We start from the raw sequence: 22,086 nt of genomic DNA on the forward strand, positions 1-22,086 counted from the left end.
GCATAAGACCTTGTACCTTGGATGATTGAATGTGGAAGAGAACATCCAGTCAAAAAGGGATAGTAGGTAGGATTAGGAAGAGAGTCAGTAGGTTTAGGAAGAAGAGTGAGTATAACATTTGGACCAAAAGTTCTTTAGCAGTAGGGTGTCAGTTAGAGAGTAGATGTAAATGTCAGCACATGTGAAGAGTCAGTCACAATAATGAATATGGGAAATTATGTAGGAAAGCAGATATCAATAGAGACATTGGGAAATCAGTCAAAGTATAAAGTGAGTGATAGGATTAGATATTTTCAACAGGGTTGAGTTTGAATATGTAATCTTAGGACGAAGCAACTGTGTAGTCACCGATAGGATTGACATTTGAGAGCATCAGGCATCTGGACAAGGATGTTTTTAGTAATACATGCTCACTTTCCATTTAGACTTTGGTACAATCATAAGTGTGAACTTTGCATTATGTGTCCAGAATATCACTGTGATAAAATGTATATGTAGATCAGGTGACATGAGTATTTCTTCCACCATTTCTGGGAGCAATATCTTGAAGACGTATTGATTAGTATTTGGGGGCACCAATAGGTGTACCCTGTGTCTATGAATATAGAGATAATGCATGAATAGACCATACTGTGAATAAATAATAGAACTGGTTCCGATTTACATAATGGATTGAACTGATACCTGAAAATATATAGGAAATCTAATATTGATACACAATCATTCATTCCAACCAGTTATATATCTAATGATTATATTAGGGTTATGGTTTACCATGAAGGCTGTGTGAGATTTGCTTGAAAAGTGATTATGGAAATCAAAAATAATGTGTTTGGAAAGAAGTCTCATGAAAAGACCAGTCCAGAAATATACAGGAGTACATGTGTTCTGAAGCAGGAAGTGATTGAAAGTGAACCAAATGCCTGGAAATTTGTGAAAATTGTGGATGAAATATATATCTTATGATGTGCATCAACTGAAGAAATAGTGATGTACCAGTGTCGAAAAAAAAGAAACGTCAAAATACACATCATGTATCATAGGAATCTACTTGCATTGATGCGAAACTCGGTCAGTTACAGTAGAAATATTAGGATTTCTAAGCACCATTCACTAGGAAACAAATGTGTATTTCAGGTGGATGAATATTTCTGAGAATAATCTTTTGAAAAGATGATTATAAATCCACATACATGAACATGAATGAATTTAGGGAGTGTATAATAAGACACATATATTTCATACTTTGAAAAATCTGGAGAGAGTGTGTGTGTGTGTGTGTGTGTGTGTGTGTGTGTATATATATATATATATATATATATATATATATATATATATATATATACATTCAAACATACAAACACACAGAGACTTTAAAAAGTAGAAATATATATGCCAATCAAAATTCATCATGAAATATACATCATCCACAGATCCAAAAATATTTAATTTACTGAACATGGATTTATGTATCATGTTGTTCAAGTAGAAAGCTCACCCATAGGTTGAATTTTCAGTTCCAACAGCATTTAGGAGGAGTGATCTCTTCTCACAATTTGTATCTGCCATGTCAGCCACCTCACAAGAATGTACATGGGATACCAGGTAGGATTCTATATGTGCACGTAAATATACATGTGCTGAACAGTCTACAGAGAAAGGGAGACAGGAATTCACATATTGGTTAACTTTACAAACAAATGGAGAACTACTTCTCTTAAATTGGACTAGATTTATAACACCTAGCCTTTATAATGCCAAAGGAAAGTCCAATTAGACACCATGCCTCCTCTGAACTGCATGTATTGCTATTCTGTTTGGGTTATTTTCCTCCATCATATCAGGATTGGTAATCAGAGTCCAGGAGGGTATGGGTTAGTGTCAGGGATTCAGTATTTTGAATGGAAAATAGGAAAATGAATCCAATGTGTATGCAATTCTGTGCTACACAAAAATCTTCCCACTCTCATCAAGAACAATGCCTTGACATTACCTTTGCCCCGAGTAAGACACAATTTGAAGAAAAGAGTTAGAAAATCTGTGAATACATATATACAATGGAAAATGCTCAGGAGTTCACAACCTTGGAGGTGGTAGAGGAGTTTCCATAAGTAAGGGACAGGGTAAACACTCTACAAACATGGAGCTCTGCTGGCCTAAAGACTTCTTGGGAAACTGCCTCTGAGGTTGGACCCTTGAAATATATGTTGTTGTCAGGAGCTTTATCTTCCTTTGTAGTGAGACCATCAAAGCTTGGTCTGCATCTATGTAGCCTGGAGGACATGGTTTCTGATTTTCCAGTGAACATGAGGCAGCAGTGCTGAATTCTCTCTTTGTAGGTCAACTGTGGCCACTGGGGTCTAAGTGTTTCCCCGTGTGGACTGTGAGGCCATTTGGTCATCCTCCACTTTTCCTGGTGTTTCTTGCTGCTTCACTGGGAGTTTCCTATTTGCTTCATGAAATACAAGGAGTTCAACTGGGACACAGTTCTGGAGGGAGTACTGTCACGTGTGCTGACTCAGGGTCCGAGGACAATGCACCAACCAGGCTTCTATCCCACAGAGCTTGCCCCCTTGACCATAGCAACCTGTTTCTGAACATTGCCCGGAAACCTCTCCATATAACAAGATGCCTTTACATATAAGGGTCTGCTGGCTTCACCGTGTCAGTCACAAGCCATGTGGAAGCCAATGGCAGATCCACATGGCCCCACCACAGATGTTTTATCACACACCTGCACACCACTGCTCTAGGCCCACTAATCCGCAGGCTCCAACTTACTGGCATCTCTGTTCTACACCATTTTCATGAAACCCAGTCAATCAAGGCACTGTCTGGTACACTCATGATCAGCAACAGGACATCCAAAGGTTCTCCAGTGCCACCTGGTCATGGGAATTTCAAAAATTTCATGGTATTTATCAAGCCATTTTTCAAGGATGAACTTGGAGGCACTGTGGGTTTCTATTCATTCAGGAACCACTAAATGGTGAGGAATCTCATTTCAATGAAAGCTCTGGAGAAACACTCAGAGGCAAGGCTTCCCAAGAGTGGCCAAAAGGTCACATCAAGCCAGGCCCATTGAGGTCTACAATGTGAGGTCCATGTGTGTTTTGACTCTCAATTATGGCTGCCAGGTCTTTAAGAATAAAATCATGTGATATCCTGGCTGAGATTCCCAGTGCTCTGTGGAAAGCCACCCTGGGCCTAGATCTCAGTTTCCAAGGGCAACTCTCATGCGTGGCCTCCTAAAATCCCAACACAATTCATGGCAATTCTTCTCTGAGTTCAGTTCCAGAACTCAGTCTCTGAGGGGAATCACGCCAGAGTTCAAGACCAGGTGGACCAAGTCATCCCTTCCAACCGCCACAGAAATGACCACAATTCAAACCAAAACACTGCCACATGGCCCTCATCTTCTTCCATATAGGCACTCATCATAACCTCTTGCTGGAGGTTTCCATGAGGGGGCAGCCCAAGACAGCGTCTAGAATAAGCTCCCTTGCCCCTCATTTGCCTAATGTCTGGGTGGCCTGGACACTCTTCCTGTGACCCAGGATTGATCAAATAGGCCTGCCATTAATACTGCTCTGCTCCTCCAATTTGAGGCCTACTGACTTTCGGGTATAGATTCTTTGTGTGAATTGGAGACATGAGAAAACCCAAGAACCTATGGGCTAGCCTCTGCAGGGCTTTGAAGAACTCATTTGACCCAAAGGATCCCTATTCTCACTTGATGGAGGTCAGGAACTTTCCAGAGGAAAGCGAGAGACTTCATCCACAATGACTGCTCTTTTTGCCATTTTGGCTTTGGATGCACACATGGGATCTTTCTTTAATCCATCAGGTGCTGAGACTCTAAGCCACAGCCTCACACAGGGCCAAGAGGCTGATTCACACACATCCCTTTGCACAGGAATTAAGCCAAAAGCCACAGGTGATGCCCCTTCATTTCCATTTGAAAACTGTTTACTTCAGGCTTCACAAAGGGGTGGCCTGAGGCAAAGACCTTCCTGACACTCAGGGCAACAGAACAATAGGTAAGCAAAAGGCCCAAAGCAGGGTTTCTCCACTGACACTTTACTGGTCACACTGATATCTGAGTTTTCTGAGATGCTTGCCATTCCCTTCAGTTATCCAGTGCATGGCCATGTCATAGAGCTGGGAGGTGGTACATATCTTGGACACAAAACCATGAGCCTATTCTGGAGAGTGGCCAGAATTCAGGAAGAAAACAGGAACTTAGCAAGATAGTAGGTGTTGCCCATAGATAAGGCAAGCCCCAGTCCATTCATAAATTGGAAAGGATGAATGCTGGAAAGTTTTCTACTAGACAGGATGCATCCATTGATTCATTCTCTTTTCCAATGTCTACAACCAGGGATACAGTGGGATACACAGACATAGAAACACTCGCCTTGTCCAACGACTTACTAGAAACAGTCCACTCCAAACCAAACAAACTGCCTTTCCTACCTATTCTCAGAACATGAGACAAAACCATAAACTCACACCCACACCCACTAAGGCACCTCCTTCCCCCAAGTAGGTCTGTGACTATCCGGAGTGTCTTCTGACTGGTGGGCCATACAATGTTCCCCTAAATGGCCCGTCCTCTCTCAGATCTGGCCTCCTTGGCCTACTCAATGAAGTTGTCAGGAGCCACCCGTGAGCCACTCACTACCTGCTTTCTCGGAAAAGTGCCCTCTTCAGAGTTTTCCTGGCATTTGGTCATCCTCACATCAGTAGGTACCAAGAAAGACTGACTCTGTCCTTGGTAAATGCAAACAAGTGAGCCCACTGGGACTGGGACTGAAACTGGCTCTGGGTGCCTGGCTTCCTTGTTGCCAAGTTCAGAGAGTTCCATCACAAAAGAAGTGAGGTGAGGTCACTTCCTTCAGGAACTGAATGAGGTCACTGCCTTAGCAACCAAGTTGTCCTAACAGTTGCTTCCAAGGGTCCTATGAGATGGAGGCTGCCCCTGCTTCCTGTGACACTTTCACAAGTTAGAATGGTATATCCTCCATAGGCACCCAGGAACAGCTTTCCACACAGGCCTGGTTTGGTCCATCTTGTCTACATTAAGAAGAGTGCGGCTCATTCAGACACAACCCTTCATCCTGACCAGGTTGTTTGCCATGGAAGATGACTTTTGCTCTCTCATGTCCTTCAGAGCTGCCTACATCTTCTCCAGGCATCATTTCTGCATGGACCTTTGAGTTCTCAGCACGTGGAAGATCCCCTACATTCCTCTATTGTAAGACCAACTCTGTCCCTGCTCTTCTGTAAAGTTGGATTGAGGGAACAGTGTATGGTTAGGGGTAAGAACATGTTGGATTTGGGTTAGGAATCATTCTACTGGATGAAGAATGGTATTGGGAACCTGCGATATTTATAATAATATATAGGTGAAGTATATGTATGAAAACAGAAATCTAAGTAAGCTTTGAAGCCCAGAAGGGCATTGGGCCCTTGACTGGGATACTTAGCTTGGAATTACATTCTGCACAGCTGTCTCAGATAAATTGATATACAATGGCATAAGACCTTGTACCTTGGATGATTGAATGTGGAAGAGAACATCCAGTCAAAAAGGGATAGTAGGTAGGATTAGGAAGAGAGTCAGTAGGTTTAGGAAGAAGAGTGAGTATAACATTTGGACCAAAAGTTCTTTAGCAGTAGGGTGTCAGTTAGAGAGTAGATGTAAATGTCAGCACATGTGAAGAGTCAGTCACAATAATGAATATGGGAAATTATGTAGGAAAGCAGATATCAATAGAGACATTGGGAAAACAGTCAAAGTATAAAGTGAGTGATAGGATTAGATATTTTCAACAGGGTTGAGTTTGAATATGTAATCTTAGGACGAAGCAACTGTGTAGTCACCGATAGGATTGACATTTGAGAGCATCAGGCATCTGGACAAGGATGTTTTTAGTAATACATGCTCACTTTCCATTTAGACTTTGGAACAATCATAAGTGTGAACTTTGCATTATGTGTCCAGAATATCACTGTGATAAAATGTATATGTAGATCAGGTGACATGAGTATTTCTTCCACCATTTCTGGGAGCAATATCTTGAAGACGTATTGATTAGTATTTGGGGGCACCAATAGGTGTACCCTGTGTCTATGAATATAGAGATAATGCATGAATAGACCATACTGTGAATAAATAATAGAACTGGTTCCGATTTACATAATGGATTGAACTGATACCTGAAAATATATAGGAAATCTAATATTGATACACAATCATTCATTCCAACCAGTTATATATCTAATGATTATATTAGGGTTATGGTTTACCATGAAGGCTGTGTGAGATTTGCTTGAAAAGTGATTATGGAAATCAAAAATAATGTGTTTGGAAAGAAGTCTCATGAAAAGACCAGTCCAGAAATATACAGGAGTACATGTGTTCTGAAGCAGGAAGTGATTGAAAGTGAACCAAATGCCTGGAAATTTGTGAAAATTGTGGATGAAATATATATCTTATGATGTGCATCAACTGAAGAAATAGTGATGTACCAGTGTCGAAAAAAAAGAAACGTCAAAATACACATCATGTATCATAGGAATCTACTTGCATTGATGCGAAACTCGGTCAGTTACAGTAGAAATATTAGGATTTCTAAGCACCATTCACTAGGAAACAAATGTGTATTTCAGGTGGATGAATATTTCTGAGAATAATCTTTTGAAAAGATGATTATAAATCCACATACATGAACATGAATGAATTTAGGGAGTGTATAATAAGACACATATATTTCATACTTTGAAAAATCTGGAGAGAGAGTGTGTGTGTGTGTGTGTGTGTGTGTGTGTGTATATATATATACATATACATGTGTATATATATATATATATACATTCAAACATACAAACACACAGAGACTTTAAAAAGTAGAAATATATATGCCAATCAAAATTCATCATGAAATATACATCATCCACAGATCCAAAAATATTTAATTTACTGAACATGGATTTATGTATCATGTTGTTCAAGTAGAAAGCTCACCCATAGGTTGAATTTTCAGTTCCAACAGCATTTAGGAGGAGTGATCTCTTCTCACAATTTGTATCTGCCATGTCAGCCACCTCACAAGAATGTACATGGGATACCAGGTAGGATTCTATATGTGCACGTAAATATACATGTGCTGAACAGTCTACAGAGAAAGGGAGACAGGAATTCACATATTGGTTAACTTTACAAACAAATGGAGAACTACTTCTCTTAAATTGGACTAGATTTATAACACCTAGCCTTTATAATGCCAAAGGAAAGTCCAATTAGACACCATGCCTCCTCTGAACTGCATGTATTGCTATTCTGTTTGGGTTATTTTCCTCCATCATATCAGGATTGGTAATCAGAGTCCAGGAGGGTATGGGTTAGTGTCAGGGATTCAGTATTTTGAATGGAAAATAGGAAAATGAATCCAATGTGTATGCAATTCTGTGCTACACAAAAATCTTCCCACTCTCATCAAGAACAATGCCTTGACATTACCTTTGCCCCGAGTAAGACACAATTTGAAGAAAAGAGTTAGAAAATCTGTGAATACATATATACAATGGAAAATGCTCAGGAGTTCACAACCTTGGAGGTGGTAGAGGAGTTTCCATAAGTAAGGGACAGGGTAAACACTCCACAAACATGGAGCTCTGCTGGCCTAAAGACTTCTTGGGAAACTGCCTCTGAGGTTGGACCCTTGAAATATATGTTGTTGTCAGGAGCTTTATCTTCCTTTGTAGTGAGACCATCAAAGCTTGGTCTGCATCTATGTAGCCTGGAGGACATGGTTTCTGATTTTCCAGTGAACATGAGGCAGCAGTGCTGAATTCTCTCTTTGTAGGTCAACTGTGGCCACTGGGGTCTAAGTGTTTCCCCGTGTGGACTGTGAGGCCATTTGGTCATCCTCCACTTTTCCTGGTGTTTCTTGCTGCTTCACTGGGAGTTTCCTATTTGCTTCATGAAATACAAGGAGTTCAACTGGGACACAGTTCTGGAGGGAGTACTGTCACGTGTGCTGACTCAGGGTCCGAGGACAATGCACCAACCAGGCTTCTATCCCACAGAGCTTGCCCCCTTGACCATAGCAACCTGTTTCTGAACATTGCCCGGAAACCTCTCCATATAACAAGATGCCTTTACATATAAGGGTCTGCTGGCTTCACCGTGTCAGTCACAAGCCATGTGGAAGCCAATGGCAGATCCACATGGCCCCACCACAGATGTTTTATCACACACCTGCACACCACTGCTCTAGGCCCACTAATCCGCAGGCTCCAACTTACTGGCATCTCTGTTCTACACCATTTTCATGAAACCCAGTCAATCAAGGCACTGTCTGGTACACTCATGATCAGCAACAGGACATCCAAAGGTTCTCCAGTGCCACCTGGTCATGGGAATTTCAAAAATTTCATGGTATTTATCAAGCCATTTTTCAAGGATGAACTTGGAGGCACTGTGGGTTTCTATTCATTCAGGAACCACTAAATGGTGAGGAATCTCATTTCAATGAAAGCTCTGGAGAAACACTCAGAGGCAAGGCTTCCCAAGAGTGGCCAAAAGGTCACATCAAGCCAGGCCCATTGAGGTCTACAATGTGAGGTCCATGTGTGTTTTGACTCTCAATTATGGCTGCCAGGTCTTTAAGAATAAAATCATGTGATATCCTGGCTGAGATTCCCAGTGCTCTGTGGAAAGCCACCCTGGGCCTAGATCTCAGTTTCCAAGGGCAACTCTCATGCGTGGCCTCCTAAAATCCCAACACAATTCATGGCAATTCTTCTCTGAGTTCAGTTCCAGAACTCAGTCTCTGAGGGGAATCACGCCAGAGTTCAAGACCAGGTGGACCAAGTCATCCCTTCCAACCGCCACAGAAATGACCACAATTCAAACCAAAACACTGCCACATGGCCCTCATCTTCTTCCATATAGGCACTCATCATAACCTCTTGCTGGAGGTTTCCATGAGGGGGCAGCCCAAGACAGCGTCTAGAATAAGCTCCCTTGCCCCTCATTTGCCTAATGTCTGGGTGGCCTGGACACTCTTCCTGTGACCCAGGATTGATCAAATAGGCCTGCCATTAATACTGCTCTGCTCCTCCAATTTGAGGCCTACTGACTTTCGGGTATAGATTCTTTGTGTGAATTGGAGACATGAGAAAACCCAAGAACCTATGGGCTAGCCTCTGCAGGGCTTTGAAGAACTCATTTGACCCAAAGGATCCCTATTCTCACTTGATGGAGGTCAGGAACTTTCCAGAGGAAAGCGAGAGACTTCATCCACAATGACTGCTCTTTTTGCCATTTTGGCTTTGGATGCACACATGGGATCTTTCTTTAATCCATCAGGTGCTGAGACTCTAAGCCACAGCCTCACACAGGGCCAAGAGGCTGATTCACACACATCCCTTTGCACAGGAATTAAGCCAAAAGCCACAGGTGATGCCCCTTCATTTCCATTTGAAAACTGTTTACTTCAGGCTTCACAAAGGGGTGGCCTGAGGCAAAGACCTTCCTGACACTCAGGGCAACAGAACAATAGGTAAGCAAAAGGCCCAAAGCAGGGTTTCTCCACTGACACTTTACTGGTCACACTGATATCTGAGTTTTCTGAGATGCTTGCCATTCCCTTCAGTTATCCAGTGCATGGCCATGTCATAGAGCTGGGAGGTGGTACATATCTTGGACACAAAACCATGAGCCTATTCTGGAGAGTGGCCAGAATTCAGGAAGAAAATAGGAACTTAGCAAGATAGTAGGTGTTGCCCATAGATAAGGCAAGCCCCAGTCCATTCATAAATTGGAAAGGATGAATGCTGGAAAGTTTTCTACTAGACAGGATGCATCCATTGATTCATTCTCTTTTCCAATGTCTACAACCAGGGATACAGTGGGATACACAGACATAGAAACACTCGCCTTGTCCAACGACTTACTAGAAACAGTCCACTCCAAACCAAACAAACTGCCTTTCCTACCTATTCTCAGAACATGAGACAAAACCATAAACTCACACCCACACCCACTAAGGCACCTCCTTCCCCCAAGTAGGTCTGTGACTATCCGGAGTGTCTTCTGACTGGTGGGCCATACAATGTTCCCCTAAATGGCCCGTCCTCTCTCAGATCTGGCCTCCTTGGCCTACTCAATGAAGTTGTCAGGAGCCACCCGTGAGCCACTCACTACCTGCTTTCTCGGAAAAGTGCCCTCTTCAGAGTTTTCCTGGCATTTGGTCATCCTCACATCAGTAGGTACCAAGAAAGACTGACTCTGTCCTTGGTAAATGCAAACAAGTGAGCCCACTGGGACTGGGACTGAAACTGGCTCTGGGTGCCTGGCTTCCTTGTTGCCAAGTTCAGAGAGTTCCATCACAAAAGAAGTGAGGTGAGGTCACTTCCTTCAGGAACTGAATGAGGTCACTGCCTTAGCAACCAAGTTGTCCTAACAGTTGCTTCCAAGGGTCCTATGAGATGGAGGCTGCCCCTGCTTCCTGTGACACTTTCACAAGTTAGAATGGTATATCCTCCATAGGCACCCAGGAACAGCTTTCCACACAGGCCTGGTTTGGTCCATCTTGTCTACATTAAGAAGAGTGCGGCTCATTCAGACACAACCCTTCATCCTGACCAGGTTGTTTGCCATGGAAGATGACTTTTGCTCTCTCATGTCCTTCAGAGCTGCCTACATCTTCTCCAGGCATCATTTCTGCATGGACCTTTGAGTTCTCAGCACGTGGAAGATCCCCTACATTCCTCTATTGTAAGACCAACTCTGTCCCTGCTCTTCTGTAAAGTTGGATTGAGGGAACAGTGTATGGTTAGGGGTAAGAACATGTTGGATTTGGGTTAGGAATCATTCTACTGGATGAAGAATGGTATTGGGAACCTGCGATATTTATAATAATATATAGGTGAAGTATATGTATGAAAACAGAAATCTAAGTAAGCTTTGAAGCCCAGAAGGGCATTGGGCCCTTGACTGGGATACTTAGCTTGGAATTACATTCTGCAGAGCTGTCTCAGATAAATTGATATACAATGGCATAAGACCTTGTACCTTGGATGATTGAATGTGGAAGAGAACATCCAGTCAAAAAGGGATAGTAGGTAGGATTAGGAAGAGAGTCAGTAGGTTTAGGAAGAAGAGTGAGTATAACATTTGGACCAAAAGTTCTTTAGCAGTAGGGTGTCAGTTAGAGAGTAGATGTAAATGTCAGCACATGTGAAGAGTCAGTCACAATAATGAATATGGGAAATTATGTAGGAAAGCAGATATCTATAGAGACATTGGGAAATCAGTCAAAGTATAAAGTGAGTGATAGGATTAGATATTTTCAACAGGGTTGAGTTTGAATATGTAATCTTAGGACGAAGCAACTGTGTAGTCACCGATAGGATTGACATTTGAGAGCATCAGGCATCTGGACAAGGATGTTTTTAGTAATACATGCTCACTTTCCATTTAGACTTTGGTACAATCATAAGTGTGAACTTTGCATTATGTGTCCAGAATATCACTGTGATAAAATGTATATGTAGATCAGGTGACATGAGTATTTCTTCCACCATTTCTGGGAGCAATATCTTGAAGACGTATTGATTAGTATTTGGGGGCACCAATAGGTGTACCCTGTGTCTATGAATATAGAGATAATGCATGAATAGACCATACTGTGAATAAATAATAGAACTGGTTCCGATTTACATAATGGATTGAACTGATACCTGAAAATATATAGGAAATCTAATATTGATACACAATCATTCATTCCAACCAGTTATATATCTAATGATTATATTAGGGTTATGGTTTACCATGAAGGCTGTGTGAGATTTGCTTGAAAAGTGATTATGGAAATCAAAAATAATGTGTTTGGAAAGAAGTCTCATGAAAAGACCAGTCCAGAAATATACAGGAGTACATGTGTTCTGAAGCAGGAAGTGATTGAAAGTGAACCAAATGCCTGGAAATTTGTGAAAATTGTGGATGAAATATATATCTTATGATGTGCATCAACTGAAGAAATAGTGATGTACCAGTGTCGAAAAAAAAGAAACGTCAAAATACACATCATGTATCATAGGAATCTACTTGCATTGATGCGAAACTCGGTCAGTTACAGTAGAAATATTAGGATTTCTAAGCACCATTCACTAGGAAACAAATGTGTATTTCAGGTGGATGAATATTTCTGAGAATAATCTTTTGAAAAGATGATTATAAATCCACATACATGAACATGAATGAATTTAGGGAGTGTATAATAAGACACATATATTTCATACTTTGAAAAATCTGGAGAGAGTGTGTGTGTGTGTGTGTGTGTGTGTGTGTGTGTATATATATATATATATATATATATATATATATATATATATATACATTCAAACATACAAACACACAGAGACTTTAAAAAGTAGAAATATATATGCCAATCAAAATTCATCATGAAATATACATCATCCACAGATCCAAAAATATTTAATTTACTGAACATGGATTTATGTATCATGTTGTTCAAGTAGAAAGCTCACCCATAGGTTGAATTTTCAGTTCCAACAGCATTTAGGAGGAGTGATCTCTTCTCACAATTTGTATCTGCCATGTCAGCCACCTCACAAGAATGTACATGGGATACCAGGTAGGATTCTATATGTGCACGTAAATATACATGTGCTGAACAGTCTACAGAGAAAGGGAGACAGGAATTCACATATTGGTTAACTTTACAAACAAATGGAGAACTACTTCTCTTAAATTGGACTAGATTTATAACACCTAGCCTTTATAATGCCAAAGGAAAGTCCAATTAGACACCATGCCTCCTCTGAACTGCATGTATTGCTATTCTGTTTGGGTTATTTTCCTCCATCATATCAGGATTGGTAATCAGAGTCCAGGAGGGTATGGGTTAGTGTCAGGGATTCAGTATTTTGAATGGAAAAGAGGAAAATGAATCCAATGTGTATGCAATTCTGTGCTACACAAAAATCTTCCCACTCTCATCAAGAACAATGCCTTGACATTACCTTTGCCCCGAGTAAGACACAATTTGAAGAAAAGAGTTAGAAAATCTGTGAATACATATATACAATGGAAAATGCTCAGGAGTTCACAACCTTGGAGGTGGTAGAGGAGTTTCCATAAGTAAGGGACAGGGTAAACACTCCACAAACATGGAGCTCTGCTGGCCTAAAGACTTCTTGGGAAACTGCCTCTGAGGTTGGACCCTTGAAATATATGTTGTTGTCAGGAGCTTTATCTTCCTTTGTAGTGAGACCATCAAAGCTTGGTCTGCATCTATGTAGCCTGGAGGACATGGTTTCTGATTTTCCAGTGAACATGAGGCAGCAGTGCTGAATTCTCTCTTTGTAGGTCAACTGTGGCCACTGGGGTCTAAGTGTTTCCCCGTGTGGACTGTGAGGCCATTTGGTCATCCTCCACTTTTCCTGGTGTTTCTTGCTGCTTCACTGGGAGTTTCCTATTTGCTTCATGAAATACAAGGAGTTCAACTGGGACACAGTTCTGGAGGGAGTACTGTCACGTGTGCTGACTCAGGGTCCGAGGACAATGCACCAACCAGGCTTCTATCCCACAGAGCTTGCCCCCTTGACCATAGCAACCTGTTTCTGAACATTGCCCGGAAACCTCTCCATATAACAAGATGCCTTTACATATAAGGGTCTGCTGGCTTCACCGTGTCAGTCACAAGCCATGTGGAAGCCAATGGCAGATCCACATGGCCCCACCACAGATGTTTTATCACACACCTGCACACCACTGCTCTAGGCCCACTAATCCGCAGGCTCCAACTTACTGGCATCTCTGTTCTACACCATTTTCATGAAACCCAGTCAATCAAGGCACTGTCTGGTACACTCATGATCAGCAACAGGACATCCAAAGGTTCTCCAGTGCCACCTGGTCATGGGAATTTCAAAAATTTCATGGTATTTATCAAGCCATTTTTCAAGGATGAACTTGGAGGCACTGTGGGTTTCTATTCATTCAGGAACCACTAAATGGTGAGGAATCTCATTTCAATGAAAGCTCTGGAGAAACACTCAGAGGCAAGGCTTCCCAAGAGTGGCCAAAAGGTCACATCAAGCCAGGCCCATTGAGGTCTACAATGTGAGGTCCATGTGTGTTTTGACTCTCAATTATGGCTGCCAGGTCTTTAAGAATAAAATCATGTGATATCCTGGCTGAGATTCCCAGTGCTCTGTGGAAAGCCACCCTGGGCCTAGATCTCAGTTTCCAAGGGCAACTCTCATGCGTGGCCTCCTAAAATCCCAACACAATTCATGGCAATTCTTCTCTGAGTTCAGTTCCAGAACTCAGTCTCTGAGGGGAATCACGCCAGAGTTCAAGACCAGGTGGACCAAGTCATCCCTTCCAACCGCCACAGAAATGACCACAATTCAAACCAAAACACTGCCACATGGCCCTCATCTTCTTCCATATAGGCACTCATCATAACCTCTTGCTGGAGGTTTCCATGAGGGGGCAGCCCAAGACAGCGTCTAGAATAAGCTCCCTTGACCCTCATTTGCCTAATGTCTGGGTGGCCTGGACACTCTTCCTGTGACCCAGGATTGATCAAATAGGCCTGCCATTAATACTGCTCTGCTCCTCCAATTTGAGGCCTACTGACTTTCGGGTATAGATTCTTTGTGTGAATTGGAGACATGAGAAAACCCAAGAACCTATGGGCTAGCCTCTGCAGGGCTTTGAAGAACTCATTTGACCCAAAGGATCCCTATTCTCACTTGATGGAGGTCAGGAACTTTCCAGAGGAAAGCGAGAGACTTCATCCACAATGACTGCTCTTTTTGCCATTTTGGCTTTGGATGCACACATGGGATCTTTCTTTAATCCATCAGGTGCTGAGACTCTAAGCCACAGCCTCACACAGGGCCAAGAGGCTGATTCACACACATCCCTTTGCACAGGAATTAAGCCAAAAGCCACAGGTGATGCCCCTTCATTTCCATTTGAAAACTGTTTACTTCAGGCTTCACAAAGGGGTGGCCTGAGGCAAAGACCTTCCTGACACTCAGGGCAACAGAACAATAGGTAAGCAAAAGGCCCAAAGCAGGGTTTCTCCACTGACACTTTACTGGTCACACTGATATCTGAGTTTTCTGAGATGCTTGCCATTCCCTTCAGTTATCCAGTGCATGGCCATGTCATAGAGCTGGGAGGTGGTACATATCTTGGACACAAAACCATGAGCCTATTCTGGAGAGTGGCCAGAATTCAGGAAGAAAACAGGAACTTAGCAAGATAGTAGGTGTTGCCCATAGATAAGGCAAGCCCCAGTCCATTCATAAATTGGAAAGGATGAATGCTGGAAAGTTTTCTACTAGACAGGATGCATCCATTGATTCATTCTCTTTTCCAATGTCTACAACCAGGGATACAGTGGGATACACAGACATAGAAACACTCGCCTTGTCCAACGACTTACTAGAAACAGTCCACTCCAAACCAAACAAACTGCCTTTCCTACCTATTCTCAGAACATGAGACAAAACCATAAACTCACACCCACACCCACTAAGGCACCTCCTTCCCCCAAGTAGGTCTGTGACTATCCGGAGTGTCTTCTGACTGGTGGGCCATACAATGTTCCCCTAAATGGCCCGTCCTCTCTCAGATCTGGCCTCCTTGGCCTACTCAATGAAGTTGTCAGGAGCCACCCGTGAGCCACTCACTACCTGCTTTCTCGGAAAAGTGCCCTCTTCAGAGTTTTCCTGGCATTTGGTCATCCTCACATCAGTAGGTACCAAGAAAGACTGACTCTGTCCTTGGTAAATGCAAACAAGTGAGCCCACTGGGACTGGGACTGAAACTGGCTCTGGGTGCCTGGCTTCCTTGTTGCCAAGTTCAGAGAGTTCCATCACAAAAGGAGTGAGGTGAGGTCACTTCCTTCAGGAACTGAATGAGGTCACTGCCTTAGCAACCAAGTTGTCCTAACAGTTGCTTCCAAGGGTCCTATGAGATGGAGGCTGCCCCTGCTTCCTGTGACACTTTCACAAGTTAGAATGGTATATCCTCCATAGGCACCCAGGAACAGCTTTCCACACAGGCCTGGTTTGGTCCATCTTGTCTACATTAAGAAGAGTGCGGCTCATTCAGACACAACCCTTCATCCTGACCAGGTTGTTTGCCATGGAAGATGACTTTTGCTCTCTCATGTCCTTCAGAGCTGCCTACATCTTCTCCAGGCATCATTTCTGCATGGACCTTTGAGTTCTCAGCACGTGGAAGATCCCCTACATTCCTCTATTGTAAGACCAACTCTGTCCCTGCTCTTCTGTAAAGTTGGATTGAGGGAACAGTGTATGGTTAGGGGTAAGAACATGTTGGATTTGGGTTAGGAATCATTCTACTGGATGAAGAATGGTATTGGGAACCTGCGATATTTATAATAATATATAGGTGAAGTATATGTATGAAAACAGAAATCTAAGTAAGCTTTGAAGCCCAGAAGGGCATTGGGCCCTTGACTGGGATACTTAGCTTGGAATTACATTCTGCACAGCTGTCTCAGATAAATTGATATACAATGGCATAAGACCTTGTACCTTGGATGATTGAATGTGGAAGAGAACATCCAGTCAAAAAGGGATAGTAGGTAGGATTAGGAAGAGAGTCAGTAGGTTTAGGAAGAAGAGTGAGTATAACATTTGGACCAAAAGTTCTTTAGCAGTAGGGTGTCAGTTAGAGAGTAGATGTAAATGTCAGCACATGTGAAGAGTCAGTCACAATAATGAATATGGGAAATTATGTAGGAAAGCAGATATCTATAGAGACATTGGGAAATCAGTCAAAGTATAAAGTGAGTGATAGGATTAGATATTTTCAACAGGGTTGAGTTTGAATATGTAATCTTAGGACGAAGCAACTGTGTAGTCACCGATAGGATTGACATTTGAGAGCATCAGGCATCTGGACAAGGATGTTTTTAGTAATACATGCTCACTTTCCATTTAGACTTTGGTACAATCATAAGTGTGAACTTTGCATTATGTGTCCAGAATATCACTGTGATAAAATGTATATGTAGATCAGGTGACATGAGTATTTCTTCCACCATTTCTGGGAGCAATATCTTGAAGACGTATTGATTAGTATTTGGGGGCACCAATAGGTGTACCCTGTGTCTATGAATATAGAGATAATGCATGAATAGACCATACTGTGAATAAATAATAGAACTGGTTCCGATTTACATAATGGATTGAACTGATACCTGAAAATATATAGGAAATCTAATATTGATACACAATCATTCATTCCAACCAGTTATATATCTAATGATTATATTAGGGTTATGGTTTACCATGAAGGCTGTGTGAGATTTGCTTGAAAAGTGATTATGGAAATCAAAAATAATGTGTTTGGAAAGAAGTCTCATGAAAAGACCAGTCCAGAAATATACAGGAGTACATGTGTTCTGAAGCAGGAAGTGATTGAAAGTGAACCAAATGCCTGGAAATTTGTGAAAATTGTGGATGAAATATATATCTTATGATGTGCATCAACTGAAGAAATAGTGATGTACCAGTGTCGAAAAAAAAGAAACGTCAAAATACACATCATGTATCATAGGAATCTACTTGCATTGATGCGAAACTCGGTCAGTTACAGTAGAAATATTAGGATTTCTAAGCACCATTCACTAGGAAACAAATGTGTATTTCAGGTGGATGAATATTTCTGAGAATAATCTTTTGAAAAGATGATTATAAATCCACATACATGAACATGAATGAATTTAGGGAGTGTATAATAAGACACATATATTTCATACTTTGAAAAATCTGGAGAGAGTGTGTGTGTGTGTGTGTGTGTGTGTGTGTGTGTGTGTATATATATATATATATATATATATATATATATATATATATACATTCAAACATACAAACACACAGAGACTTTAAAAAGTAGAAATATATATGCCAATCAAAATTCATCATGAAATATACATCATCCACAGATCCAAAAATATTTAATTTACTGAACATGGATTTATGTATCATGTTGTTCAAGTAGAAAGCTCACCCATAGGTTGAATTTTCAGTTCCAACAGCATTTAGGAGGAGTGATCTCTTCTCACAATTTGTATCTGCCATGTCAGCCACCTCACAAGAATGTACATGGGATACCAGGTAGGATTCTATATGTGCACGTAAATATACATGTGCTGAACAGTCTACAGAGAAAGGGAGACAGGAATTCACATATTGGTTAACTTTACAAACAAATGGAGAACTACTTCTCTTAAATTGGACTAGATTTATAACACCTAGCCTTTATAATGCCAAAGGAAAGTCCAATTAGACACCATGCCTCCTCTGAACTGCATGTATTGCTATTCTGTTTGGGTTATTTTCCTCCATCATATCAGGATTGGTAATCAGAGTCCAGGAGGGTATGGGTTAGTGTCAGGGATTCAGTATTTTGAATGGAAAATAGGAAAATGAATCCAATGTGTATGCAATTCTGTGCTACACAAAAATCTTCCCACTCTCATCAAGAACAATGCCTTGACATTACCTTTGCCCCGAGTAAGACACAATTTGAAGAAAAGAGTTAGAAAATCTGTGAATACATATATACAATGGAAAATGCTCAGGAGTTCACAACCTTGGAGGTGGTAGAGGAGTTTCCATAAGTAAGGGACAGGGTAAACACTCCACAAACATGGAGCTCTGCTGGCCTAAAGACTTCTTGGGAAACTGCCTCTGAGGTTGGACCCTTGAAATATATGTTGTTGTCAGGAGCTTTATCTTCCTTTGTAGTGAGACCATCAAAGCTTGGTCTGCATCTATGTAGCCTGGAGGACATGGTTTCTGATTTTCCAGTGAACATGAGGCAGCAGTGCTGAATTCTCTCTTTGTAGGTCAACTGTGGCCACTGGGGTCTAAGTGTTTCCCCGTGTGGACTGTGAGGCCATTTGGTCATCCTCCACTTTTCCTGGTGTTTCTTGCTGCTTCACTGGGAGTTTCCTATTTGCTTCATGAAATACAAGGAGTTCAACTGGGACACAGTTCTGGAGGGAGTACTGTCACGTGTGCTGACTCAGGGTCCGAGGACAATGCACCAACCAGGCTTCTATCCCACAGAGCTTGCCCCCTTGACCATAGCAACCTGTTTCTGAACATTGCCCGGAAACCTCTCCATATAACAAGATGCCTTTACATATAAGGGTCTGCTGGCTTCACCGTGTCAGTCACAAGCCATGTGGAAGCCAATGGCAGATCCACATGGCCCCACCACAGATGTTTTATCACACACCTGCACACCACTGCTCTAGGCCCACTAATCCGCAGGCTCCAACTTACTGGCATCTCTGTTCTACACCATTTTCATGAAACCCAGTCAATCAAGGCACTGTCTGGTACACTCATGATCAGCAACAGGACATCCAAAGGTTCTCCAGTGCCACCTGGTCATGGGAATTTCAAAAATTTCATGGTATTTATCAAGCCATTTTTCAAGGATGAACTTGGAGGCACTGTGGGTTTCTATTCATTCAGGAACCACTAAATGGTGAGGAAGCTCATTTCAATGAAAGCTCTGGAGAAACACTCAGAGGCAAGGCTTCCCAAGAGTGGCCAAAAGGTCACATCAAGCCAGGCCCATTGAGGTCTACAATGTGAGGTCCATGTGTGTTTTGACTCTCAATTATGGCTGCCAGGTCTTTAAGAATAAAATCATGTGATATCCTGGCTGAGATTCCCAGTGCTCTGTGGAAAGCCACCCTGGGCCTAGATCTCAGTTTCCAAGGGCAACTCTCATGCGTGGCCTCCTAAAATCCCAACACAATTCATGGCAATTCTTCTCTGAGTTCAGTTCCAGAACTCAGTCTCTGAGGGGAATCACGCCAGAGTTCAAGACCAGGTGGACCAAGTCATCCCTTCCAACCGCCACAGAAATGACCACAATTCAAACCAAAACACTGCCACATGGCCCTCATCTTCTTCCATATAGGCACTCATCATAACCTCTTGCTGGAGGTTTCCATGAGGGGGCAGCCCAAGACAGCGTCTAGAATAAGCTCCCTTGACCCTCATTTGCCTAATGTCTGGGTGGCCTGGACACTCTTCCTGTGACCCAGGATTGATCAAATAGGCCTGCCATTAATACTGCTCTGCTCCTCCAATTTGAGGCCTACTGACTTTCGGGTATAGATTCTTTGTGTGAATTGGAGACATGAGAAAACCCAAGAACCTATGGGCTAGCCTCTGCAGGGCTTTGAAGAACTCATTTGACCCAAAGGATCCCTATTCTCACTTGATGGAGGTCAGGAACTTTCCAGAGGAAAGCGAGAGACTTCATCCACAATGACTGCTCTTTTTGCCATTTTGGCTTTGGATGCACACATGGGATCTTTCTTTAATCCATCAGGTGCTGAGACTCTAAGCCACAGCCTCACACAGGGCCAAGAGGCTGATTCACACTCATCCCTTTGCACAGGAATTAAGCCAAAAGCCACAGGTGATGCCCCTTCATTTCCATTTGAAAACTGTTTACTTCAGGCTTCACAAAGGGGTGGCCTGAGGCAAAGACCTTCCTGACACTCAGGGCAACAGAACAATAGGTAAGCAAAAGGCCCAAAGCAGGGTTTCTCCACTGACACTTTACTGGTCACACTGATATCTGAGTTTTCTGAGATGCTTGCCATTCCCTTCAGTTATCCAGTGCATGGCCATGTCATAGAGCTGGGAGGTGGTACATATCTTGGACACAAAACCATGAGCCTATTCTGGAGAGTGGCCAGAATTCAGGAAGAAAACAGGAACTTAGCAAGATAGTAGGTGTTGCCCATAGATAAGGCAAGCCCCAGTCCATTCATAAATTGGAAAGGATGAATGCTGGAAAGTTTTCTACTAGACAGGATGCATCCATTGATTCATTCTCTTTTCCAATGTCTACAACCAGGGATACAGTGGGATACACAGACATAGAAACACTCGCCTTGTCCAACGACTTACTAGAAACAGTCCACTCCAAACCAAACAAACTGCCTTTCCTACCTATTCTCAGAACATGAGACAAAACCATAAACTCACACCCACACCCACTAAGGCACCTCCTTCCCCCAAGTAGGTCTGTGACTATCCGGAGTGTCTTCTGACTGGTGGGCCATACAATGTTCCCCTAAATGGCCCGTCCTCTCTCAGATCTGGCCTCCTTGGCCTACTCAATGAAGTTGTCAGGAGCCACCCGTGAGCCACTCACTACCTGCTTTCTCGGAAAAGTGCCCTCTTCAGAGTTTTCCTGGCATTTGGTCATCCTCACATCAGTAGGTACCAAGAAAGACTGACTCTGTCCTTGGTAAATGCAAACAAGTGAGCCCACTGGGACTGGGACTGAAACTGGCTCTGGGTGCCTGGCTTCCTTGTTGCCAAGTTCAGAGAGTTCCATCACAAAAGAAGTGAGGTGAGGTCACTTCCTTCAGGAACTGAATGAGGTCACTGCCTTAGCAACCAAGTTGTCCTAACAGTTGCTTCCAAGGGTCCTATGAGATGGAGGCTGCCCCTGCTTCCTGTGACACTTTCACAAGTTAGAATGGTATATCCTCCATAGGCACCCAGGAACAGCTTTCCACACAGGCCTGGTTTGGTCCATCTTGTCTACATTAAGAAGAGTGCGGCTCATTCAGACACAACCCTTCATCCTGACCAGGTTGTTTGCCATGGAAGATGACTTTTGCTCTCTCATGTCCTTCAGAGCTGCCTACATCTTCTCCAGGCATCATTTCTGCATGGACCTTTGAGTTCTCAGCACGTGGAAGATCCCCTACATTCCTCTATTGTAAGACCAACTCTGTCCCTGCTCTTCTGTAAAGTTGGATTGAGGGAACAGTGTATGGTTAGGGGTAAGAACATGTTGGATTTGGGTTAGGAATCATTCTACTGGATGAAGAATGGTATTGGGAACCTGCGATATTTATAATAATATATAGGTGAAGTATATGTATGAAAACAGAAATCTAAGTAAGCTTTGAAGCCCAGAAGGGCATTGGGCCCTTGACTGGGATA

The sequence above is a fragment of the Urocitellus parryii genome, chromosome 9 (assembly GCF_045843805.1).
Source record: "Urocitellus parryii isolate mUroPar1 chromosome 9, mUroPar1.hap1, whole genome shotgun sequence".
Lineage (NCBI taxonomy): Eukaryota > Metazoa > Chordata > Mammalia > Rodentia > Sciuridae > Urocitellus > Urocitellus parryii.